This window comes from Rattus norvegicus, chromosome 7 (assembly GCF_036323735.1).
Source record: "Rattus norvegicus strain BN/NHsdMcwi chromosome 7, GRCr8, whole genome shotgun sequence".
NCBI classification, from domain to species: Eukaryota; Metazoa; Chordata; class Mammalia; order Rodentia; family Muridae; genus Rattus; species Rattus norvegicus.
Window position 1 is genome coordinate 129,966,721 of NC_086025.1, and position 23,286 is coordinate 129,990,006.

The 23,286-nt window shown below is 45.4% G+C and overlaps 2 long non-coding RNA genes across 10 annotated transcripts in view; one reads left to right on the forward strand and one right to left on the reverse strand.

Moving 5' to 3' along the window:
• The window catches only part of LOC108351545 (uncharacterized), a 67,432-nt gene that overhangs the window by 11,298 nt on the left and 32,848 nt on the right, over positions 1 to 23,286 (forward strand). For 3 of the 4 annotated variants that reach the window (XR_010053061.1, XR_010053062.1, XR_010053063.1), the window contains exon 2: positions 15,131 to 15,275. This is a non-coding gene — a long non-coding RNA (uncharacterized LOC108351545). Of the gene's footprint in view, positions 1 to 6,706; positions 15,276 to 23,286 lie in introns of all 4 variants that reach the window. The other variant, XR_005487379.2, reaches the window with a different exon arrangement.
• On the reverse strand, positions 7,630 to 21,998 carry LOC120093722 (uncharacterized). 6 transcript variants are annotated; one of them, XR_005487377.2, is made up of 4 exons: positions 19,949 to 21,998; positions 10,513 to 10,628; positions 10,075 to 10,160; positions 7,630 to 7,765 (listed from the first exon to the last, which is right to left on the reverse strand). It is a non-coding gene; the product is annotated as an uncharacterized LOC120093722 (long non-coding RNA). The 6 variants fall into 6 exon arrangements; XR_010053059.1 differs by lacking the exon at positions 10,513 to 10,628 and adding an exon at positions 18,018 to 18,179; XR_005487378.2 differs by lacking the exon at positions 7,630 to 7,765 and adding an exon at positions 9,076 to 9,184.

Sequence of the window (23,286 nt, forward strand, 5' to 3'; positions counted from 1 at the left end):
AACGCTGAACTCCAGGAAGCCAGGCCAGGGGAGGCAGCTGCTCCCTCCTCTGTGCGGGCTTCTTGCGATAAGATGTGTGGTATATCGCTCTCCACCTGCTCTCTACCTCACAGTACTGAGACAAGGGCTGGCCGCCCTGCTCTGCCTCAGCCCCTCCCTCTCTCCGTCCTCCCAGGCCTCCGATGGTGAGCGGAGGTCCATACTCATGCGTGCATGGGAGGTTCAGCTGTGAGAATCCCGAGGATCCTCCACACCGAGCTGCCTCGCCTGCCTGAGTTTCCTCAGAAACAAAGCTGATGTTTTTGTCAATATCTGCCAGATTGGAATACACATAGACAGGAAGGGAGGTGTAAAAGAAGAGAGGAACCTTCTCACAAAAAATACAGATGAGGACTAGCGAGCTCTCCTGCTACTCTACCTCGTTCATCTCTCTTCTAGGACACGTGCCGATCGATGGAACCTTGGTTAGGTAACTATGAAGTCTGCACACATACGGCTATATAAATGTAACTGTAACATTCACATTGATCATCTCTATATAAGGGACTCGGTCTGTTTAAGGTCGTACATATATGCACAGTGTTTAAGTGTGTGCATGTGAAGGCTGATGTGGACGGCGAGAGTCTTTCTCAGTCCCTCTCCCCTTATGTTTTAAGGACAGGGTCTCCCATAGGGTCTGGAGGTCTCAGGGTCTCCCATGGAATCTGGAGCTCACCGATTCAGCTAGCCTAGCTGGTCAGCCACCCCCACAGACACTCCTGTCTCTCTGTGTCCAGCCCTGATACTACAGGTATGAACACTATCATGCCAATATTTGTGTAGGTACTGAGATCTAAACTCAAGCTATCACACTTGGCCTGGCCAGCCCCTATTCACCAAGCCTTGCCACCAGCTCCAAGAATTGCTCTTTACGAGGTGGCTTTTCATATTCTGATCCTACTCTTGGCTTTCTGGAACACTGGTGGCTTGGTAGCTTGCATACACACACACACACACACACACACACACACACACACACACACACACACACGAGTCCATATTGTAATAACCCTCCTTATAGAATCCTACAATGAGCTGGTAACTCATGACCACATCCTCCTGACCACCTCAGCCGCTCATTCCCGCACCATCGATGGCCTTCTTGCTTTTTCTATGTGATATTCCATGTCTTTGCTGGACATGGTCACCCTCCCAGCCTCATAGTGCTCTTCACTTCCTGTAGGCGTGGCCTCACTGCAATGGCATTCCCTGCTCTCCTTCCCCATTGGAACCCCATCACCTCCTCCTCTCCCTCTCACCTTGCTATTCTCCAAGACCATACTCGCATCTAACATGATACATAGTCACACCAGTGGCTTGTTAGGCTGCCTTCAGCTTGCTGTGACAGAAGCCCTGGTGCACAGGGAAGGAAGCAGGGAGGTGCTGGTGAAATAGCCAGGCCAGGATGTGTTTCAAGCAGGTCTAGCCTTAGAGAATATCATCTGGAGGCACAGAGGTGCCCAGTGGACCCTCACGCTGTCAGCACTTGGGGGTATCACTGTCTACCTTGGATGGATGTGACTGTCTTCCTTAAGTTTCCATAGTTTGTTTTATTCTGTCATAGATTGGCTTCCGCACATTTTTTAAGATGGTCTATAGTGAGTGCTTGTGCATAGCTGCGGGAAAGGCCAGAAGACTTGGCTGGTGGGGAGTGGTGTCTCCAACTAAATGTGACTCTTAATGCTTAACGGTCATATGCCTTTAGATTAGACATTTTCATAATTCATAATTCGCCTTAAAAACAAGTCAAAGTAAGTCCTGGTGAAATATAAAAAGGCCATTGAAATGTCACAGAATGGTTACTTAACACCGTGTGTTACATAACACCTGAGGGTTAGGGCAGCAGGAGAGGGGATCTTGCTCAGAAGTTTCTAGTAATCTGAAGACATTCAAAACACCGATGTTCTCAGGCGCCGCTGTGTTTGAGGAGTTTGAGCCTTTCCCAGTTCCAGGCAGCGGATCCGAGCTCAGGGTGGGTCTCTGGCTCTGCTCTGACTCACCTCTGCCCCACTCTTCTGCTGGCTCCTCCCTCGAATGGGCACCCCTGATTGGCTGCTTTCTCTGCCACCCCTTGGAAGCGCCTCATAGGCCCTGCAGTGTTTAGTGGGTCCCATCTATTAATCGACCGTATTTAAGGTGACAGAAAAATCAGGTGATTTGGTTTCTAAAATAATGGCTTTCACAAGATATTTCTTTACAGGGAACTAGTTCCTGGGTTCTTTCTTTCTTCCTTTCTCTTGGCAAATTACTAAATGTTGGGATATCTGCAAAAACAGTGTAGCTATACACGGCCACAGCTCACGGGAAGGTTGATGTAAATACAGCATGTGCTTGGGACCCAAGGCAGAAGAGTGGATTTCAGTGTAGCCTGCTTATGACCTGTCTTGGCCTCAGTTTCCCCGCAGACTAGATAATCTTTCAGGCTCTTTACGATTCTGTGAGCAAATTCCCAAGTCACCTTCCCCAAATCAGGAACGGTATCTGTTTTTGTTCGAGTGGGTATCAGACATTCATATCTTGGAACTTTGGGTCAAATTTGGACATGTGAAAAGCTAAACCGAATTGTGAAGGTTCCCGCCTATCAAACACACTCAATTTTGATCCAGTGTTGTTTTATGGGATAGGCCATTAAGATAATAATATGCTTGGGGGGGTGGGTATTGGCCCTGGACAGAGGGATTTGTTTTCAGCTCAGTCATGAGAGAAAGCCGACACTGTCATAGGAACTGGGGTACCTTCTCCCCCCAGGGAGGCTTGATGTGCAGCAAGCCAATACATATATTGCTCTTGGGCTCGACAGGGGTTCCAGGCAGGAGGGAACTAGGTGTTCACACTGTTTTCCTTAAGTAAACTCAGTGGGTTAGGAGGGGCCCCTGTCTGACTTGCTCTCTTTCAGAAGTGTATGTGGTGCTCCATAAAGGGAAGAAGAAGACCCTCAAGGACATACTCTGTCCTGCTTTGGTAGAAAAAGTACCAACTTCAGGACCCAACCATCTTAAAATGTCATTTCTACTATGACTTACCCAATACACTGAGCTTGGCCTTCGTAGCCAGGCCCGAGAAGCCATGGCCAGTCAGCTCCGTGTGGTGTCCCATTTCAGTGAGAGGCAAACGGCACTGTCGTTGAATAGTTGTTAGCTACACTGGCAGAACATTCTGGAAGGATTCTCCTGCCTTGCTTGATGGTCATTAAAGAGGAGCTTTGCAACCGCTGAGCAGCCAGAGTGCTCTGTCTGTCCGGGATTTTCCATCAGCTTGCGTTCAGATTTATCTGCAGACGCCCTTTCTCCTCTGATTCTCCGCGGACACTCCAGTTAATGTGGGCTGAACTGAGCCGCTCTGGACCAGGAAGCAGCCTCAGATCACAGGGCCGCTTCCACACCAAGGCTTATCATCAGACAAAAGGACAAGCCACCTAATTTCAGCTTGGCTTTTGGTGTGTGTGTGTGTGTGTGTGTGTGTGTGTGTGTGTGTGTGAGAGAGAGAGAGAGAGAGAGAGAGAGAGAGAGAGAGAGAGAGAGAGAGAGGCTGAATTTGGTGAGGGGAGTAAAATCAGATTTAATGACTCAATTTTATTAGGCCTAAGCAGTCTCCTGGCCAATCTTGTAGACATTCTTCCTTCAAGGTTGGCACGGTACCAGCATGCCAAGGGTTAATGTAACTGCAGGGAAAAGAGAGCACTTCTCCCTCAGGAGGAAAAGACCCAGCAATGAATTTTACTCACCCCACCCCCCTCAATCTACTAGATTTTATGGGAAATTTCACTTGGTATGTCCTTTGTATGAAGTTACTGAATGAAGGCATTTCGCACTGAGGAAACGCTATACAAGAAGAAAGGACTTCAGTAGTCAAGAGAGAAACAGTCAAAGGAGAGAGCATTTCATGACTTTACGAAAGGCTCTGTAGTGAGTCAGGCCCATTACTTTAAAAAGATCATGTTAAGTGAGGAAAGTAAGCCTGTTTCTTGACTTCAGGTAAATGGTCAAAACATAGTCAAATAAATATTCCTGGTCCCAGGCAGACCCCGGAGAATCTGCTCATCTGCAGCCATGGTGTCCAAGGGCCTGAGGGTGCACTTTTCTGGAATGACAAGCTGGATTTTCGCTCTCAGGAAGATGTTGTTTTGTTCTTGTATTTCTTGACCACCTTTGAATGTCTGACAAGACGATCTTTGAATAACACCTCTATTCATGAGGGAAAAAACATTTTCGATCTTTTTTTGATTGGGTTTTGTTTCACTTAGCTTTTGCCAGAAAGTAAGGGGTCATCTACGGTATATTGGAGGAGACTAATTTAACTAATAGGGTTTCACTGTGGATTGAGTGTTCTGAGGAAATGTTTGGGAACTGAAATTATAAACAGGAGTTCTGTGTTCAGGGTCCCCAGAGAAATACTAATGATTCCTGCTCACTGAACACTTTGTGCTGCAGGACCAGCCAGAGGCAGCAGGAGAAGGAGGGAGAGTCACCAACTGTGTCTGAACTGGGCTGGTGTTTAGACCAGTCCAATTGTGTAGTATAATTTTTACCAAGCTGTTATTTAGGACAACTGACGAACTCATCTAATTAATATATCCGCGGGTGGTTGAGGACAAACCAGAGCTGGCTTTCAGATTTCTTTGCCCACCCAGGGGCTTGGTGTAGAGGGGAGGCTGCAAGAGGCTCACAAGAGCTGGCTCCTAATTGGAGAACTCTTTTCCCTGAGCTGGTGGCCCCTGAGGACTTTTAAAAACTGTTGTTATTAGAACCTTCTATTTTGAACGAACAGGCTAACCAAGCCAGACTGGCCGTGTCTCTCGTTCATGTAAGGAAATGCAGGGCTTAGGAAATTGGAACACAGTTTCTTGATGAAGAAGCTTTGTTTTCTACTTTTCTGTTATGTCTACGTATGTACATTCTGTCTGTCTGTCTGTCTATCATCTATCTATCCATCATCTATCTATCTATCTATCTCTATCATCCATCCATTTTCTATCTATCTATCATCATCTATCTATCTATCTATCTATCTATCTATCTATCTATCTATCTATCTATCTGTCATCATCTATTGTGCCTAACACCCAAAGTGATCAAGGCAATGTTTAAAGTAGAAAACACCCACCTTTATCTGTGTGTCCAAGATGTAAGGATAACAAGTCGTTTCCTTGTCTCCTTTACCCATTCCTCTTCACGTCCCCAGTTAGTCTTAAGATGAATAGGCAAGATTCAAAGGCTCTCACAAAGTCCGTCTCCCCCAGTGGAACTTCCAGTGACCATGCTCACTGTAGGGCACACACCACCAATGGCGTGGCTTTCTGTGCAGCTGTCACGGGACACTGTTCCTCAACATCCGGAGCTGTATTTTCTGTGCTCATTTCAGACACGCAGAGGCTGTTGTGTGTCTGTTACATGTTTGTGTTGTGTTATATGTTGTGTGTCTTGTGCGCGTCTATGTGTTTGGCGTGTGTGGTGTGTGTGATGTGTGTGGTGTGTGTATGTATGTATGCATGTACATGTGGTGGCATGTATGTGCGCAGATCTTCTTTGGTCTGGGCTTATAAGCAGCTGTCAGCTGACAATGCAAGTGCTGGAAGATGGACCCAGGTCTGTCCTGAAAGTGGTACCAACCACTAACCACAGAGCCCTCTCCCCAGCCTGAGAAAGAAAGCCCTTTGAAATGTAGCTTCCAGGACTAGAGAGATGGCTCAGCAGTCAGGAGCACTGACTGCTCTTCCAGAGGTCCTGAGTTCAAATCCCAGCAACCACATGGTGGCTCACAACCATCTGTGATGAGATCTGATGCCCTCTTCTGGTGTGTCTGAAGACAGCTACAGTATCTATCTATCTATCTATCTATCTATCTATCTATCTATCCATCCATCCATCTATCTATCTCTATGTGTCTGTCTATCAATCTTTAAAAAAAAAAAGAAATGTAGCTTTCAGAGATGTCACTTCTCACAGAAAAGACCTTAGGATAGTTGTGTGTGAGAGATGGGGGTGAGAAGGAGAGAGAGAGAGAGAGAGAGAGAAGGAGGAGGAGGAGGAAGAGGAGGAGGAGGAGGAGGAGGAGGAGGAGGAGGAGGAGGAGGAGGAGGAGGAGGAGGAGGAGGAGGAACGGAACCGCACCCATCTCCTCATAGGCAGGTGAACTAGCTCTGGGAACCAGGACACTCCTGCTTGTGCAGAATATGGGTGAACACATTCGTGATAAGGAAATTTCCAGCCCCCCCCCCAAGCAAAATGTTAAGACAGTAGATGTCTCAGTGGTTTCTAAACACAGTGTCAGTCAAGTGATCACGAACTTGGTTTATGTTGGCGCTTGACTTAAGTATTATTAATAAACCAATTTTGTACTCAAAATGCCTTGGTTTGCATAATGAATGATGGGGACACACTAATCAAGATCAGCCTCTGGGGATGCGACCTTTATTGACTTAAATGTTTTGTAAGAGACTCAGATTTGCTGTGTAAGACTTCTGTAATCTGAAACAGAGGGCTGCTTCTGTGTTGTGTGTGTGAAGGAAAAATACAGGAGTAACCTCACTGGGGCCTCTGAGAGAGCTCATCTTTCTTCTAGCAGGGTCAGGAAAGGGAGAGGTAAAAAGCCTTTACCTGACAGACAACGCACAGAAACAGTTGACAGCTCTCCCTATGAGAAACACAGCGTTCGCTTCCCGTTTCAGGAAAGCGGGCACACGGGGCACCTCGCATCCGACCAAGCCCAAATGTAACATCACTTGGAGATGCAGGGGAAGACGCCCATCCCACTCGCAGCATGGGAGCAGTTCTCCCCAGGCCTGCACTGCTCCGTGACTCTACTCTGAGGATGCTCTACCCACAGCTGCTGCACAGCAGAGCAGAGAAAGCGAAACAGCAAGGGCAGTTCCACTCTTTGCCCAGCAGGGGGAAGCCTCCAGCTCCCTTGCTGCTGTATCCTCTCCAGAATGTGCTAGTCCAGTGCCCCCTAGTGGTAACTCATTTTATTAAACATCGAGTTGGTTACAGGAAGTAGATTGAGCTCCGTGAAGAACAGTCTGTTTTGTAAGTATTTTACAATGTAGACAAATTCTGACATGGCAGGCCTTAGGTTCTCCGAATGCCCTTCGGCGTCATCTAACAATCACACTATCATGTAGGCGAGGAAGCTGAAGTTTCTGGAGACTTGCTGTAGCCATAGTGTGCTGTGTTGTGTTTTAAGAGAGCCAGGGTTGGAGGAATTTCTAAGCTCTGTCTTGAATTTTTTTCTTTTACTATTCTGATCCCAAGTTGACAGGAATTTTCCAGATGCCAATGGGGTGCAATGGCATTGGGGTAGGGAGCCTTGCAGCTGCAAGCCTGTTATCCCTTACCAGGGTTGCCTCTGGCTTTCTGAGCCTGGGTGCTAAGAGGCCATGGGGTAGAGTAGAGAAAGAACTGGATGGGTCTGCCCTCGGATCCTAATGCCACCGCCCCTCTATCCACTCTGAGGCTGTTTGAGCTATGCTCTTGACCCTAGAAATACAGTGATGATTTAGAGACAGAAGATAGTCTTGGTCAAGATCCCTAATCTTTCCCCAAGTTTAAAATGGGGGTGTGCACACAATTGAATACTCTTGAGAGGAAACAGAATTATCTGGTGTGCTAAGAGAAGAACAGAGCAGGACAGAACCAAATGGAGGCGATGTTGGTTCAGTGCACTGCTAGCTGGTCAGCTGAGCTGTCTGTGGGTCCAGCATCCTTGGAACCTTCCTTGGGCCAGTTATCTGCAGACAAAAGGATGCATGCGTCCTCATGTCTTTTAATTAGACAAGCTGTAAATTATGTAACATCAAAAGAATGAGCTGGTCTTCACCTGATTCAAGCTCTGGAGATTTACTGGAGTCTCCAGCAGCAGTCATGGTTTAAAACTGTAGAACTGGGGGTAGGGGTGGGGTCAGGCATCTGAGAGACCCCCATATAGGCAGTGAAAACATTTGGTCTCTTCCTAACAGAAGACTGCTGTTTGGATATTTGCTATGATATCACAGAAGGAATGCATTCAGAATGAGTGATAACGGGGCTCTGTCTGTTAGTATCAGTTTGCTACACAAGTGATATATACATATATATTATTATAATTATATAAATATAATATATTTACTTATAATTTACAGTTTCTTTTCAACAAACTTTTTAATCTATCATCTATGTATCTGTCTATGTATCTATCTATTATCTATGTATCTATCTATGTATCTAGTATCTATGTATGTATCTATCTGTCTGTCTGTCTGTCTATCATATATCTATCAACATCATCTATAGAGAGAATGGAAGTCCTGGCTTAGAAAACATACAAATTACTGAACATTAGGACACCAGATGAGGGTGAAGATTTTCTGACATTTGACAAATAAAAAGAAAGAAAGAAAGAAAGAGAGAGAGAGAGAAAGAAAGAAAGAAAGGAAGAGAGAGAGAGAGAGAAAGAAAGAAAGAAAGAAAGAAAGAAAGAAAGAAAGAAAGAAAGAGAAATGTATGTTTTGTCCAAAGTTATTCTCGGATTTATTCACTCGTCAAATATTCGCTGTGTGCCTCTTATGGACTGCTCACTGTCCGTGATGGGGTTACAGTAAAAAGGACGCAGCCCCTGTTTTCCTAGATGCTGGAGGAAAGAGGATTTCCAGTCAGATGAGCACACCGTCATGTTAGGAGATCGTGAGGCAGGAAAGACTGAGAGCTGGAGAGGGAAGCACTCTCTGGACAGGAGGCTGAGCAGAGATGATATTTGGGTGAGAGGAGGAGGCAAAGGCCCTGCGGTTGATTGACGCTTAAAGGTCAAGGAGGTCAGAACCTGCAGCTGCAGAGCAAGCAGCAGGGACCCACAGATCTGAGAGCAGCAGGGGGAAGGAGCAGGGGCCGATGGGCACGGTCAGTTTGAGAAACTTGAACAGAGGATAGATAGCATCTGGTTTATGCTCTAAAAGATGGTGAGTGAGCCAAATTTGGCCCAGACACTGGGTCCCTTTAAGGTAGAGCCTATCGGTCCCCCATCCCCCAAAGATCAAAGGTCAACATGATATCAAGAACAAATCTGGGGGAGCTTGGTAAATCTATGTATTTTACGTATTTCCAAGACTTTCAACTTGAGTACAGTAGACACCAAACGATAGACATCTTGTTCACATTTTTTCCTCTCCTTATCCCTTTGAAGGAGAAAGAGGAACTTTAGATCTTTTAACATCTCTAACATCTCTCCCCAACCTCGCTCTCTTGGGTTGTGTGGATCACTAAACTACTTGGAGTTTAAATGTGCCCGGAAAGAGCTTGCCCGGGAGGAAGCCTCCATTCTCAAACCCCACGCTTTCTGTTCCTTCCCTGTCAACCTGTGTTCGCTTCCAGCCACTGATGATCAATTTGCTCTTTCCTTCATGTGATTCAACCAAACAGGTGTTTAAGTGGTTTTAAAATGGGCACGGTTTAGAAGGAAGCCACACTTATAAAGGAAGCCGGACAGAGTTCCCGAATGTGAGATGGCCTCCTTTTCAGTTCTTCCACTTAACGATGAAAACACAAAACAAAAGCAATCAAACAAACAAACACACCACCACCACCACCACTAACAACAACAAGAAGACCCATGGCTCATGAGAGACGTGATGGCAGAATGATATCTTTTCCAGCATCATAAAAAAGGAGGCGCAGTAAAGGTAAGTGCTGGCAAATCGTACAAACCAGAACTGGAGCAGCAGGAGATGAGAGAGAAGGCTGTGTTTCATTAGCAGTGATGGGAGGGAGGAGGCCGGGGCTTGAGTCACTGCAGAGCACACAGTAGGTCATGCTCTTCACTCGAGCAGATTCATGGTTTGACCCTAGCAAGAAAACTACCCTACATTCCTGGACAGTGCTGCAGCGTAGTGGAAACTGTGTGCCTCCTTTTTAATGTTGTGAGAAAGGCTGGGCGGTGTCTCCAGTGTGCTAGTGGCAAACATGGACCCAGAGAGACCCTCGCAGTTTGTTACCCCCCCATCTTGGCTTGCAGCAGAAGTTATCCAGGGAGGCATATGGGCTCTCGGACTCTTTAAAGCCATTTTACCTTGAGGGTTTCCGATTTTCTAGCATTTGGAAGGAAGATGGAAAAGGGAATCTGAGCGAAGTTCGTGACGTCTCTGAGTAGCTGAACTGTGAAGAAATAAGGACACGTTGAGAATGTGTAGTAAACGTAGTAATTGACATGTGAAGTTGGCCAGTGGAGGGAGGACTGAGGCCCCAGGGTAGGTTCATAACCAGCTTACCAACCTACATTTCTACACTAGGAATGAGCATGCACCTTTATTTAAGAAGGAAACATACCCCAAATCAGTCTCCTGTAGGGAGACACTTCTTTTCTTATTTTTATTTTTAGAGAAAGGGGCTCTCTGTATAGTCCTGGCATCCTGAAACTTTCTATGTAGACCAGGCTGGCCTTGAACTCCTAGAGACCTTCCTACCTCTGCTTCCATTGTTCTGGGACTAAGGGCATGTGCCATCACACCTGGATTGAGATCAGTTCTTTTCTGTCCTCTTTGTATCATCATTTTCACTAGGTACATTGTTGTCGTTCGAATGTCAAGTGTCCTTCACTGGTTCTTGTGCTTGAACACTTGGTCCCTATCAGATTTTTGTTTGAAAGAAAGAAAGAAAAAAAGGAAGAAAGGTTGTGAAGCCATTTGGAGGTAGAGGTTTGCTGGAGAAAGTGGCCACCATGAAGGGCCTTGAGGGTTTATAGTCTGTTCCCACTTCCTGTCTACTCTCTGTTTCCTGACTGTGGCCCGCCCCCTCCTGCAGACAGTGTTCCCTACTTGGTAGACTGTATCCTTTGGAACTGAAAGTCACAATAAGCCTTCCTCTACTGGTTTTTGTCAGTTCTTTGGTCACAGCAATAAGGACACAAGTGTATGTGGATACCTTTTGTGAAAAGCCTGGAAAATCTCACAAAGTCACCACTGTGCTGTTGAGAGAAAGGCTCCCTTGTGGCTGCAACCCTGAAGATTTGTCAGGATGAAGGATGAACAAAAGAAATCTGGTGAGGAGCAATCGTAGTAAAGTTAAGCTGGAGAAAGAGAAAACCTGCAGATTGGAGGAACTTTGTTGGTAACTTACGCCCAGAACACGACAGAGTCTTGACAAAATTCATGAGATGGTATAAGGGAATCATGACAGGGGTCCAGAGAGGGACAAGTGAAGATAATGGGACCGAAGTGTGTTATACGCGTGTGAAAATATGTTACACACTTGTGATAATATTTTACACATGTGTGTGAAAATGTCACACCCATGTGAAAATATGTTGCACACCTGTGAGAAAATGATACACATGTGCAAAAATATGTTACACATGTGAAAATATGTTACACGTGTGTGAGAAACTATGTTACACATGTGTGAAAATATGTTACATGTGTGTGTGAAAATATGCTACTCACCTGTGAGAAAATGATGTCGCCCACATCAGTTATGTTATATAATCAATACTGTATAATACAAAGAAACACTAAGGAAAGGCAGTCACAAAGCAGGCAGGGGCAGACAGGAAGGAGAACAGGAGAGAATGTTAGAAGCCGTGAGACTCAGCTTTTCTTATTAAATAGGGAGGAGGCTAAGATAGTCACAAGCTGGAAATGTTTTATTTGTTTTATATTATTTTATTTTATTCTAGTGTGTGGCTATCTCCTGCATGTAAGTCTGTGTGCCATGTGTATATAGTGACCACAGAGGCCAGAAGAGGGTGTCAGAGTTGAATCACATATGGTTGTTATCGTATGTGGGTGCCAGGAACTGACCTCAGGTCATTTGCTAGAGCATTAAGTGCTCTCAACCACTGAGCCTTCTCTCCAGCCCTGAAAGATGAAATTGTTTATTTAAAAGCGCGCGCGCGCACACACACACACACACACACACACACACACACGTTATCCCCAGCTTATCATTCATGTACAGCAGTTTTGACACTCACAGGTGGGATGCAGGAGTTTCTGTAGTTTTATTTCTATATCATTACCATATAACTTTTGATAACTGTGTAGTAAATATTTTGGAGAAATAAGATTTTATAACTCAATTGCTTCATTACTTAAAATTCCAGATGATTGGGGGTGGATGTAATAGGGTCTCAGAATGTAGCCCTGGCTGTCTCGGAACTTACTATGTACACCAGACTGGCCTTGAACTCCCAGAGATCTGCCTGCCTCTGCCTCCTGAGTGCTGGGATTAATATAGCTGGCCCAAATATAATTTGTAAATTTTGTTTTGTTTCTTTAAGACAGGGTTTCTCTGTGTACCCCTTGGCAGTCCAGGAACTCACTCTGTAGACCAGGCTGGCTCAAACTCATAGAGACCCTGCCTGCTTCTGCTTCCCAAGTGCTGGGATTAAAGGCATGTGCCACCACAGCTCAGCACTAATTTATAATAATTTTAAAATCAACTAAAAAAAATCATAGGAAGCTGAGTGGGATGTCTTTACAATTTTTAAAGATTCCTTCACCTTATTGTATGTGTATGAGCCTTTTGGGCACGTGTATATGTGCACAGGATATGCACACTGTCTGTGGAGGTCAGAGGAGGGCATCACATCCCCTGAGACTAGCGTTATATGGATGCCGGGAATGGAACTCAGATCCTTTGCAAGAACAAGGGCCCTTACACTGGGCCACCTCAGCTCACAAAGACCTATTCGTATTATTTTTAGTCATGTGTGTGCATGCATGTCTGTGTGTAGGATGTGCATGTTTGTAGGTGGATGTTCCCGGAGTCCAGACATGTGAATCTCCAGGAGCTGTTGTTACAGTAGTTGTAAATCATCTGATGTTTATGCTAGGAACTAAGCTCAAGTCCTCTGCAAGGGCGGTGTGAGTTCTTACTGTGGACCTAGATCTGCGGCCCTTGCTACTTTTAATCTGATGGACTGACAACACAACACAGCAGCATCCCGTCAAGTTCAATTAGACTTTCTGACAATTACTTTTCCTACTTAACATCCTTTGGTTAAGTTTTGAGAATTGCCTTTAAAAAACGTTTAGCTTGTTTAACTTGCTACAAAGGTTACATCACATGTCTATTGTGATAATTATATACATTATATCTTCCGAGTTTTGTTGCCCTGCACAGCAGCATGTATTGTATGGGTACCTTATGAATTCCTGCTAGAGTTTTTAGCTAATTTCCGCAGTTTATGGTCCCCTTTAAATAACCACAGTTCGGTCTCTGTTCTGCCCACCGGCCACAGCTTCTTACCTGCAGATCAGCTGGAAAATGCAAAGCTATAGAGTCTACAAATTCTGCGAACGAACATGGTGGGGTTGAGGCTGTTTGCGATCTTAGTGGTTATACGTTATGTAACTACCCATGGACTTTAATGTAGAAATATTGGTTATGGAATGTTGCTCAAGTGTCTGTTATCACATAGTATATAGTAAGCTAACTTTATCTAAAATCTAAAAACTTCCAGACGGGAAAACACCCATCTCTAGAGTCAAATTAAGAATGTTGACTATTGGGGCTGGGGATTTAGCTCAGTGGTAGAGCGCTTACCTAGGAAGCGCAAGGCCCTGGGTTCGGTCCCCAGCTCCGGAAAAAAAAAGAACCAAAAAAAAAAAAAAAAAAAAGAATGTTGACTATGCACAACAGTTTCCGCCTTTCTTTAGTCAGATAGAATTTTCCAGTGTTGAATAAGTGGTATCTTGTGGGGTTTTTTTAAAATGGAAATATAATGGCCAAGTGTCTTGCAACTGGATATATATTGATGGTGAGAATCAAGATTCCCCATCAGGACAAAGAGCGTCACTTTTCTAAAACTAGTTTGCAAACAGAAAGAGACTTCTCTTTCATATGTTGAGGATGTCACCTTCATCCCCTCTAAGGAAGGAAGAGGGGTTGTTGTCGTGGTCACCATCTGTGAACAAGACTTCTCAAGTTATTTTCTGTTAATAAATTGCTTTGTGTAAGATTAGAAAAAAAAAAAAGAATGCCCAACGTCACACATACAGGACCAAAAAGTCATCATTGTCCCCAAAGCCAGTTAGTTACTCACTACCTACGTTTCTAATACTTATAGGTTACTTTGTTTGTGTTTTGAGTATTTTAAAATATTTAATAAATTTTAAACACAACGTTTTAAATAAGTAAGAGCAGCATATATTTGTAATTTTAAATATGTGAGGCGCACACACACACACTCACACACACACTCACACACACACTCACACACACACTCACACACACATACACACACTCACACACAGACACACATACTCACACACTCACACATACTCACACACTCACACACACACTCACTTGCACACACTCACACACAGACACACTACACACACTCACACATACACGTGCTTTTTGATGGTGCCCTTGCCTCCATGTGTATTAGCACATCAGGATTTTTCATCCTCTATTAGTAGTGTTAAGTGGAGTGACCAGAGCCCCACTCACGCTATTACTGACGGACATATCCTTTCCAGCCTCATGATTCCCCATCAAAGGGAAAAGTATTTTATTGCCTTTTTTGAGAACCAGCTCATGATTTTGTTAGTGTAATGATTATTTAGCCTTCTGGTTTGTGCTGGCTACTCAAGATCTTTTATCTCTGTTAAGTCCTTTTACTTCCTTCCCCGTTACACACCCACTTAAGTTGGAGACATGGTCCGTTTCTGTTTACTTGGTGAAGATGTGTTCGGGGTCTCAGCCAGATAAAGTCTGAAGCTGTCAGGGAGTAAAGCCAGCACCCTTGGCTCCTTGAACATAATGCAATTCCTTTCACATAGTAGCGCGTGGTGCCATTAAGGGTTTACATCCTTGGTTTCTCTGTGTTCTGACAACACTGTGGACCATGAGTGACGATCAAGCCAACTAGAGTTTAGGAGCAGCTCTTCAGAGAAGGATTCATGTCAGAGGTGCTGGGATGGGGCATGGCCTGGAAATCAACTCTTTCAAGACGAGTCTTACCCTATCTTCTAATTATAATAAAAAACATTAGAAATGAGCACATTTTTAACTAGACAGAAGTAATAGATCTTGCACATTTCTGAGTTCTCATAAGTTGAACCTCACCACTGACCTAATTATTCTTTTCCATACTAATGCAGTGTTCACATACTTCCCCATAGCCCAACTGTATATTCTACAGAAATCCTTTAAAGAGCTGGCCTTCCATCATGAGAATGCCCCTGCCTCTCACCAGCTGCAGCACTCGGAGGAGCAGTCCTTGCCTGAGCAGCACAGCAGAACAGAGCTATGGCAGAGGGGGCACAGGTAAGCTGGTCCCTGGCAGCCTGAGCCAGGGTGAGCTAACGCTGCCACAGGAGGTGGGTGAGGAGTGATGCCCTCTCTACCTTGTGCCTCACCACCTGTGGTATTTGGGAGAGCTAACCCAGCCCCTCACCTCGCCAAGGCAGCACAGTGGAGCTGGCTCTGATGGTGAAAGCACTGGTGGGCCAGCCCTGAGGGTGTGCGAGTGGGAGAGCTGGCCCAGCCCCTCAGTGGCTGCAGCACTTGGGAGAGTGGGTCCTGTGCCTTTACTGGATAGTGCAGTGGGGGTGGCTCTGGAGGCATGGGTGCAGGCGAGCCAGCCCAGAGGGCATGGGGACAGGGGACTTTGTCTCTTGCTGATGATTGTATTGGATGACCTAGCCAGAGCAGTACTGAAGAGCTCACTCTGGTACAGATAAGGGAGACCCCATAGGCTGACCAGCTCAGCTAATACCCAGGCCCAGATCCAGGGCTTTGAGTTGGCCCACCCCAAAAATCTACTCATCTGTGAACTGTTGGGGCATGTGAACCGGCTGGGTCCTGCTGATCCCAAGCTGTGGGTTCTCCACGACACAGGGCAACAGCAGGATAGCTGGGAGGGGCACAGTCGAGGATCCAGTACTGATGGTGTGGCAGAAGCCAGAGCCTTGAACCAGACCAATGACTCACTGCTATAAAGATTTGCAAGTGAAGGTGTTTGGACAGAGGAGTGTACTGTGGATCACACTGTGACACACGGCAACTTCCATGAGATGTTTTCTGTGTTTTGTTCTGTTCCTGTGTGTGTTTTTTGTTTTGGGGGTATTGCAAGGGCAGAGGTCAGATACAAGGGACCTGGGAGATGAGCAGGGCTGGGTGTATGATGTGAAGCTCACAAAGAAACAATAAAACATTGAGAGAGAGAGGGAGAGAGGGAGAGAGGGAGAGAGGGAGAGAGAGAGAGAGAGAGAGAGAGAGAGAGAGAGAGAGAGAGAGAGAGACTTACTTGCCAGCCAAGCAGCCTACATCCAAAACATTTAGGGTTTCAGTCTGGGCTTCTGAGAGAGAGTCCAGTCAGTGAAATACTAGTCATGGAAGCATAGGGACCCTGGAACCCGTGTAAACCAAACCAACACCAAACCAGCCAGGAGTGTCCCAGCAGTGAGGAGGCAAAGACAGTGGCTCCCTCTTGCTCACTGGCCCAATGCACCAACCAGCTTTCTTGGTCAGTGAGTTGAGGTCAGTGAGAAACCCCATCTCAAAGACAGGTAGATGGCATGAGGTTGTCTTCTATCTCCACATGTATGTACATGCACATGTATACACAGAGACACAGAGATACACATATATACACAGCCACACACATACACACAGATACACATACATGTAGCCCCATACATATCCACACAGATACACAAACATACACATACACAGATGCACACACACACATATTCACACACACTGAGACAGATGTACATATACACACATACACACACATCACACATAGACATACATGCAGGCACATACACAAACACACACACACAGACACACAGACACACAGAGATACACATACATGTAGTCCCATACATATCCACACAGATACACAAACATACACAGACACACGGAGACACAAATATACACATACACTGATACAGACACACATAACACACATACACATATAGACAAGCACACAGCAATACACACAGAAATACACATTCACAGAAACACATGCACACACAATTGTCACACAGAGAGACAAAGACACACACACAGACACATACACAGAGTTCAGCTATAATTTGAGAGTAATAAAAAACTTGTATGACTTTGAAATGAGTAACAGAGTTGGTTCTAATAATTCACCTAGGAAAATAATCTCTTTTCATGAAGCTTGTATCAAAAAACACTAATCCCAGAAATGCTTTGAAACTAAGGGGCCCCCTCCTCCCCATCCCTGCTTTTTCTCCTCCAACCTTCTCCTAGCTAATTTTCAAAGTTGGGATGTTTGCAATGACAGGAGAGAGACTGAGGAGTCTCTCTGAGAAAACAACCTGCTAGGCACGCTGGTTTGGGGAGCAAAGCGACACTGAATGGATGGCCTCGTTTGTGTCCTCTGGCTCATATGAGGCAGAGGAGGCTGGCTGCACAAAGGAAATGCCAGACGCACCCAGAGCTGGGTGCTGCAACGAAGCTGACTCAGTTGCTCCTCACAGGTCTGGTATCGCAATTGTAGGCCATGGGCTGTTTGAAAACGGAAGCATCGCTCCAAGCCTCTGAAGTATACAGAATGCTCATGGAGTCATCTGCACTGTCCCAAGAAGGTTACAGTTGGCAACCTGTTTATGACCTGGTGTCAAGACTTAGCTTACTCACTAAGACAACTGGTTAAGATGCTAAAGTGTAGACCCAGAAGGAAGTGATGCTGACTGGCCTGGGCAGAAAGGAAATCAGAGTCTCCCCTGAGAGCAATGAGCAGGTACTGGGGCAGCTGGGAAAGCCAGAGGCAGAGGCCAAGGAAGGGTAGGGGAGTGCGTATTGAACCAGAGACCCGCAAAAGCTATTTTATTTCCTCAGGTGAATGTTGTCTGAATTGAAGAATCCTTGAATGTTAGTTAGCTGAGCAAGCCTAGTTATCAAAACAAAACAGAACAGAAACTTAAGCGACTTATCAGTCTACTCTTGTGGAATCTCTTTAAAATTCTTATCTTTCCCCCAGTAATTAGTTTTAAGAATCGTAAGTCAGAGACGAATTATTCATTTCCTTACCGGAGCCTAAGAAGAAATTATGAGGTCAAGATAATCATGCAGGGCTGGAGAGATGGCTCAGTGGTTAAGAGCACTGACTGCTCTTCCTAGAGGTCCTGAGTTCAAATCCCTGCAACCACATGGTGGCTCACAACCATCTGTAATGGGATCCGAAGCACTCTTCTGGTGTGTGTAGAATAAATAAATACATCTTTATGAAACTTATTTTAAAAAAAGATAATCATGCAAAAACTATGTCTGAAATTAAAAGGAAACTATTTGAATTCTCAAAATAACAGCACATAACACTCCCCAGCAAGACCATTTTAAGATCTATCTTTCAGGCCACATAGTTCTGACAGTTTCCAGTAGAGGGGGTCAGAGGGTCAACTGACTATGATTTGCCAGATTCAATTTAAAGTAAGCCCTCCTCTCTCTATTTACAGTGCCCAATTCTTATTTAATTTCTTGACTTAATGGGTTCGGCGGACAGATATGTGTGATTTGCGTCTCGGCCTCACCCACTGAGGCGAGCCTTGATCCGCTGTCCTTCTAGAATGCAGAACAGCATTAAGAGGAAGGCTCATTGCTGGCCCCCCACCCCCACCCCTCAGCCGGCTCAGGGAAGCCACTGCCTGCCTCACTCAATCCAGAGGCAGTGTTTAACTCACGAAGTAAATAAATAACCACGTGTCTGACCAATTTCAAAACCACATAAACACTACCGTTTGATTCATTCAACCAACGTCTTTCCACCGTGAGAGAATGCCCAGAGCAGGAATTTACCTGAAAAAAAAAATGCGTTTCCAAAAAACAAACAAACAAAAACCCAAAAGCCTTCATTATCATAAGATGACTGGGTGGGCATCAGATAAACTGCCTTCTTTATACGATTTCTCTCACACCCGAGGTGTCTTACACTGTTTAGTGGATTCCCAACACAAAATGATGCCTTTTAAATCTAATAGTTAAGGGATGGACACGACTAGTCATAAAAAGCCAAGGAGAGAGGTCTGCTGCGGTGTCTGTCTCTCACCCTGGACAGCATTCTCCTCAGTGTAAACACTCCTGAATTCAGCACAAGCCCGGGCTTGCCCTCTGTAGAAGCCTGCGTCAGGAAGGTGAAGGCTCCCAGGAGGGCCAGGCATAATGGCAGATACGGTAACTAATACTATTGGTCTGATAAGCACTAACGTTTTAGCTTAAGAAGAAAAACCAGCAACCATCCATGAATAGGCTTGTGCAGGGAAAGCCTAGACACAGAAGATGGAAAGCGGCTGAGCAAGCCCCATAATCCAGTCCTCGGGCTTTTAGTTGACCAGGAAAATACCATTGAGCCCGCTCTACCTAAGGCCAGACCTGACTTCCCTAGAGTAGCCAGGCATTCACAGGCTGGGCCACCCTGAAGTAACAATCTGCCTAACCCTGAAACACTCACAGACATTTTGATACTTCACACAAACTGTCCGAATCAGTGTCAGATTTAAAATCAAGCCCCCCATCCAGGTGTGTATTTAAGAGACATCTGTACGACTAATAGAGGAGACAGTTTGGTGACGCCAAGGAAAATCTTTCTTACAGAGTTTCAAAACTGGGGGCAGAGGAATATTTTCAGAGGCCCAATTGAGACAAAAGGGAAAGTCAATTTTAAGTCCCCATAGGGTAGATGACTAAACGGTTGCCGGGTGGGGGTGGGGGCAGGGACAGACTAGAGCCTGAAAGAGATTACATTCAGCTCTGAGATACGAGTGTGTCAAGAGTTTGGCCTGAGTCGTTGTTTAACAGATATAGCCTCAAAAGAGACAAGACTCCTTTCCTGAGAGAAACCTGGAAACCCCAGGGTATCTGATCAACCAGAGGACAATGCCAGTGAGGGTGCCCTTGGCTGATGACGCGCAGGTAGGAGGCAGGAGACTGCCTTAGTAATCAATCACTCAGAAGGGACGTCTTACCAAGCATAACTGAGCCACCTGCTGGAGATGTCCGGAAGTGCTTGTGGGGGTCAAACGGAGCCGAGGCTGCTGGAAGCCGACCATCTATGGAAGACTAAGGATTAGGTACCAGAACCGCAGCCATGGGAAAAAGGATTTCAGCTCAGCGTTTGTAGAAAGCAATCAGTGGGTGTGGACTGAGATTACGAGGTCTTGAGGCTCCTTGGCATCTTTGGTAAAGGCAAGCTGAGCCATCACCCATCCACACCTGAAGTTGGTGGTCACAGAATGAGGCTGTGTCCTTCGGGGACTTTGCTGACCGACTGTTTACAGTTGTAACATTTTGTTGGGGCTAGAGAGGACTCTCCTTGGCTCGTGGGCTCGTGGCGTGGAGGTGCGGGAGCAGAAGCGAACTGATAACACAGAAAACACCGTGGGAGACGGAAAGCTACAGCGGCTGCGCAGACTGTCACCACCAGCATCGGTTTAGCCCAAGCAGGTAGAGCTGCGATGAACAACGGCCATGGGCGAGTTTGCAGAGGCTGGCTCCGCTCTCTCTCCGTTTATCTGTCACCTTTGCTTAGTCACAAGTGAAGGATTGCCGAGCTTTGGAAACATCAGCTGTGAGCAGGGAGTCAACTTCGGATAAATCCCGGGGCTTGTGCCTCCCCCAGCGCCACCGCATTACTTACACCGAAGATCTCCTAAAATGTCTCTTGTACACACATAAAAGGAAGTATATAATCGTAAGCCAGTGTTTTTCAACCTTTGTAGTGCTGAAACCCTTCAACACAATTCCTCATGCTGGGGTGACCCCAGCCACAAAATTTTCATTGCTACTTAATAACTACTTAATAACGGTTATGAGTTGTAATGTCAAGATCTGACATTTCCGATGGTCTTAGAAGACCCCTGTGAAAAGCTCATTCAACCCCTGGAGGGGTCTCGACCCACAGGCTGAGAACACTTGCTTAAGCTACTATCTCTGAAGCTTTTTCATTCCAAGTCTGACTCTTTTTTTTTTCTTTTTCTTTTTTTTTCCGGAGTTGGGGACCGAGCCCAGGGCCTTGCGCTCGCTAGGCAAGCGCTCTACCGCTGAGCTAAATCCCCAACCCCCCAAGTCTGACTCTTTAGAGTTGATTTTTAACATGGAAATATCGGGGTGTTTCTATTTGACACCCTCTCTGTGCATAAGAAACAGCTGATTCTTGGCTTCTTTCCTTTTTATGATCCTATATTTCTTTATGTGAGTGGGTAGGTGGGTACTATGGTGTGTGTGTGTGTGTGTGTGTGTGTGTGTGTGTGTGTGTGTGTGCACGCGCGCACGCAGGGGATCAGAGGACGATCTACAGGACTTGGTTTTTCCCTTCCCACGATGTAAGTTTGGGGAATGGAATGAGACCATGAGGTTTGGTCATCAATACCCATTGAGCCATCTCACTGCCCCATCAGGTCTTTAAAATGTTGTTTGGAGACTAAGAAGCACACCACACCATTTTACAGCTCATTTGAGCTGTCAAGCACCCATCAAACTACTGCCCAGCTTCAAAAACAAAAGGAAAATCTGGTCAAATACCCAAGAAGCCCCACACACTTCCTCCTTAACGTCTCTCTCCACCACCACCCTTAATGTATCACCGTGGATCAATATTTATCAACTAGCTTGTCCCTCCACAGCATTTATGTAAATGAAATGATTCAATGTGCATTTCTTGAAGGGCATTACATTGGTCAGCCTTATGTCATAGGACGTATGTTTGTCATAGGAAACATGGTGTGTTCATTCTCGTTGCTCCATGAAATTTTTTTATTGACTGTTTATCATTTTATTAATCCACTATCTGGTCAATGCGCAGTTGAACCTTGTTTCCGCGCTCACGTATTTTAAAGAGTGCTGTGGGGCTGGAGAGATGGCTCAGTGGTTAAGAGCACTGATTGCTCAGGTCCTGAGTTCAATTCCCAGCAACCACATGGTGGCTCACAACCATCTGTAATGGGATCCGATGCCCTCTTCTGGTGTGTCTGAAGACTGCTACAGTGGACTCATAAATAAAAGAAATCTTTAAAAAAATAAAAAGAGTGCTGTGATGAGCTGTCTTGGGTACCTCGCCTTGTGCATATTACCTAACAGTATATAACACAGATGTGGAAATCCTTCGTGCTTTAAGCTTTAGGAAACAGATGGCAATCGTTTGCAAAGTGGCTGTGTCACTAGACCAGTTTACGAGAATTTCATGATCTTTTTTTTTTTCCGGAGCTGGGGACCGAACCCAGGGTCTTGCTCGAGAATTTCATGATCTTGTAGGTGGGTGTTCATTTAAAATGGCAGTTTGAATCCCACCCCCTTCCCAAACATATGTAGTCAAATGTCAGTGTTCTGGGAGAAGAACCTCATGCTTCCTGTTTGGATCCTTTAGGTTTGGATTTGCAAAGCCTGTCGCCCAGACGCCATCAAAACATGGGGGGGGGGTCGCTCCACACGTGTTCTTAGCTGATAGCATCCAGTATGGCTGGACGGATGAGTCACACCTGATAGTATTCTCGTGCTAACGTCCCACAAAGTGGTGAATGAGGATAAGGGTTTGTGTAAACATACACACAGTACGGCATAAGAGAACGAAGGGAGTAAGAGGGAATTAAACCAAGGAGAGTCGTGATGCCGGGCCATTGGCAAGAGCGAATAAAGATCAAAGGAGAGTAAAAATTTTTTTTTTTTTGGTTCTTTTTTTTCCGGAGCTGGGGACCGAACCCAGGGCCTTGCACTTCCTAGGTAAGCGCTCTACCACTGAGCTAAATCCCCAGCCCCCACCTCTGTCCTTTCTACCTACAAAAGCACCTGTGTATAGAAATTGCCTCCCACAGTCACATGACCTCTAAAATAAGGACGAGGACTGGGACATTAATGGGTCCACCGCAGACACCGGGCTGTTGTTCTAAGCCCTGGCTTTGTCACACTCTCCTAAGCCTTCTGAGTTCTCTTACTCACCGCTTAGGCATTTGTTAAACCAAGCAGATGGATTAATGCTCTGACTTTATTTTGGCTTCTTTAAAACATTTCAAAGGGCAAGGTGACATTTCGGTTTTTCTTGGCCTAATGCAGTTCTCTCTGAACGAATCAGACAGCACCCGACCTGTTAATCTCCATGAGCTTGTATAGTCGTTTCCATTCCCGCTCTGTTTCCTTTCCTTTTCATGTTAGTTATAAAGTAATGAAGCCGAGATCAATACGTTTGGTCTCTAGGCAATAGAGAAAACACCAATCAGTTTAATCTTAGGAAGAGCCCTTTGTAAATCCAGTTCTTGAGAAAAACCTCTGGACTTAGAAAGTGATAAACAAACACGGTTCCAAACATTCTGTT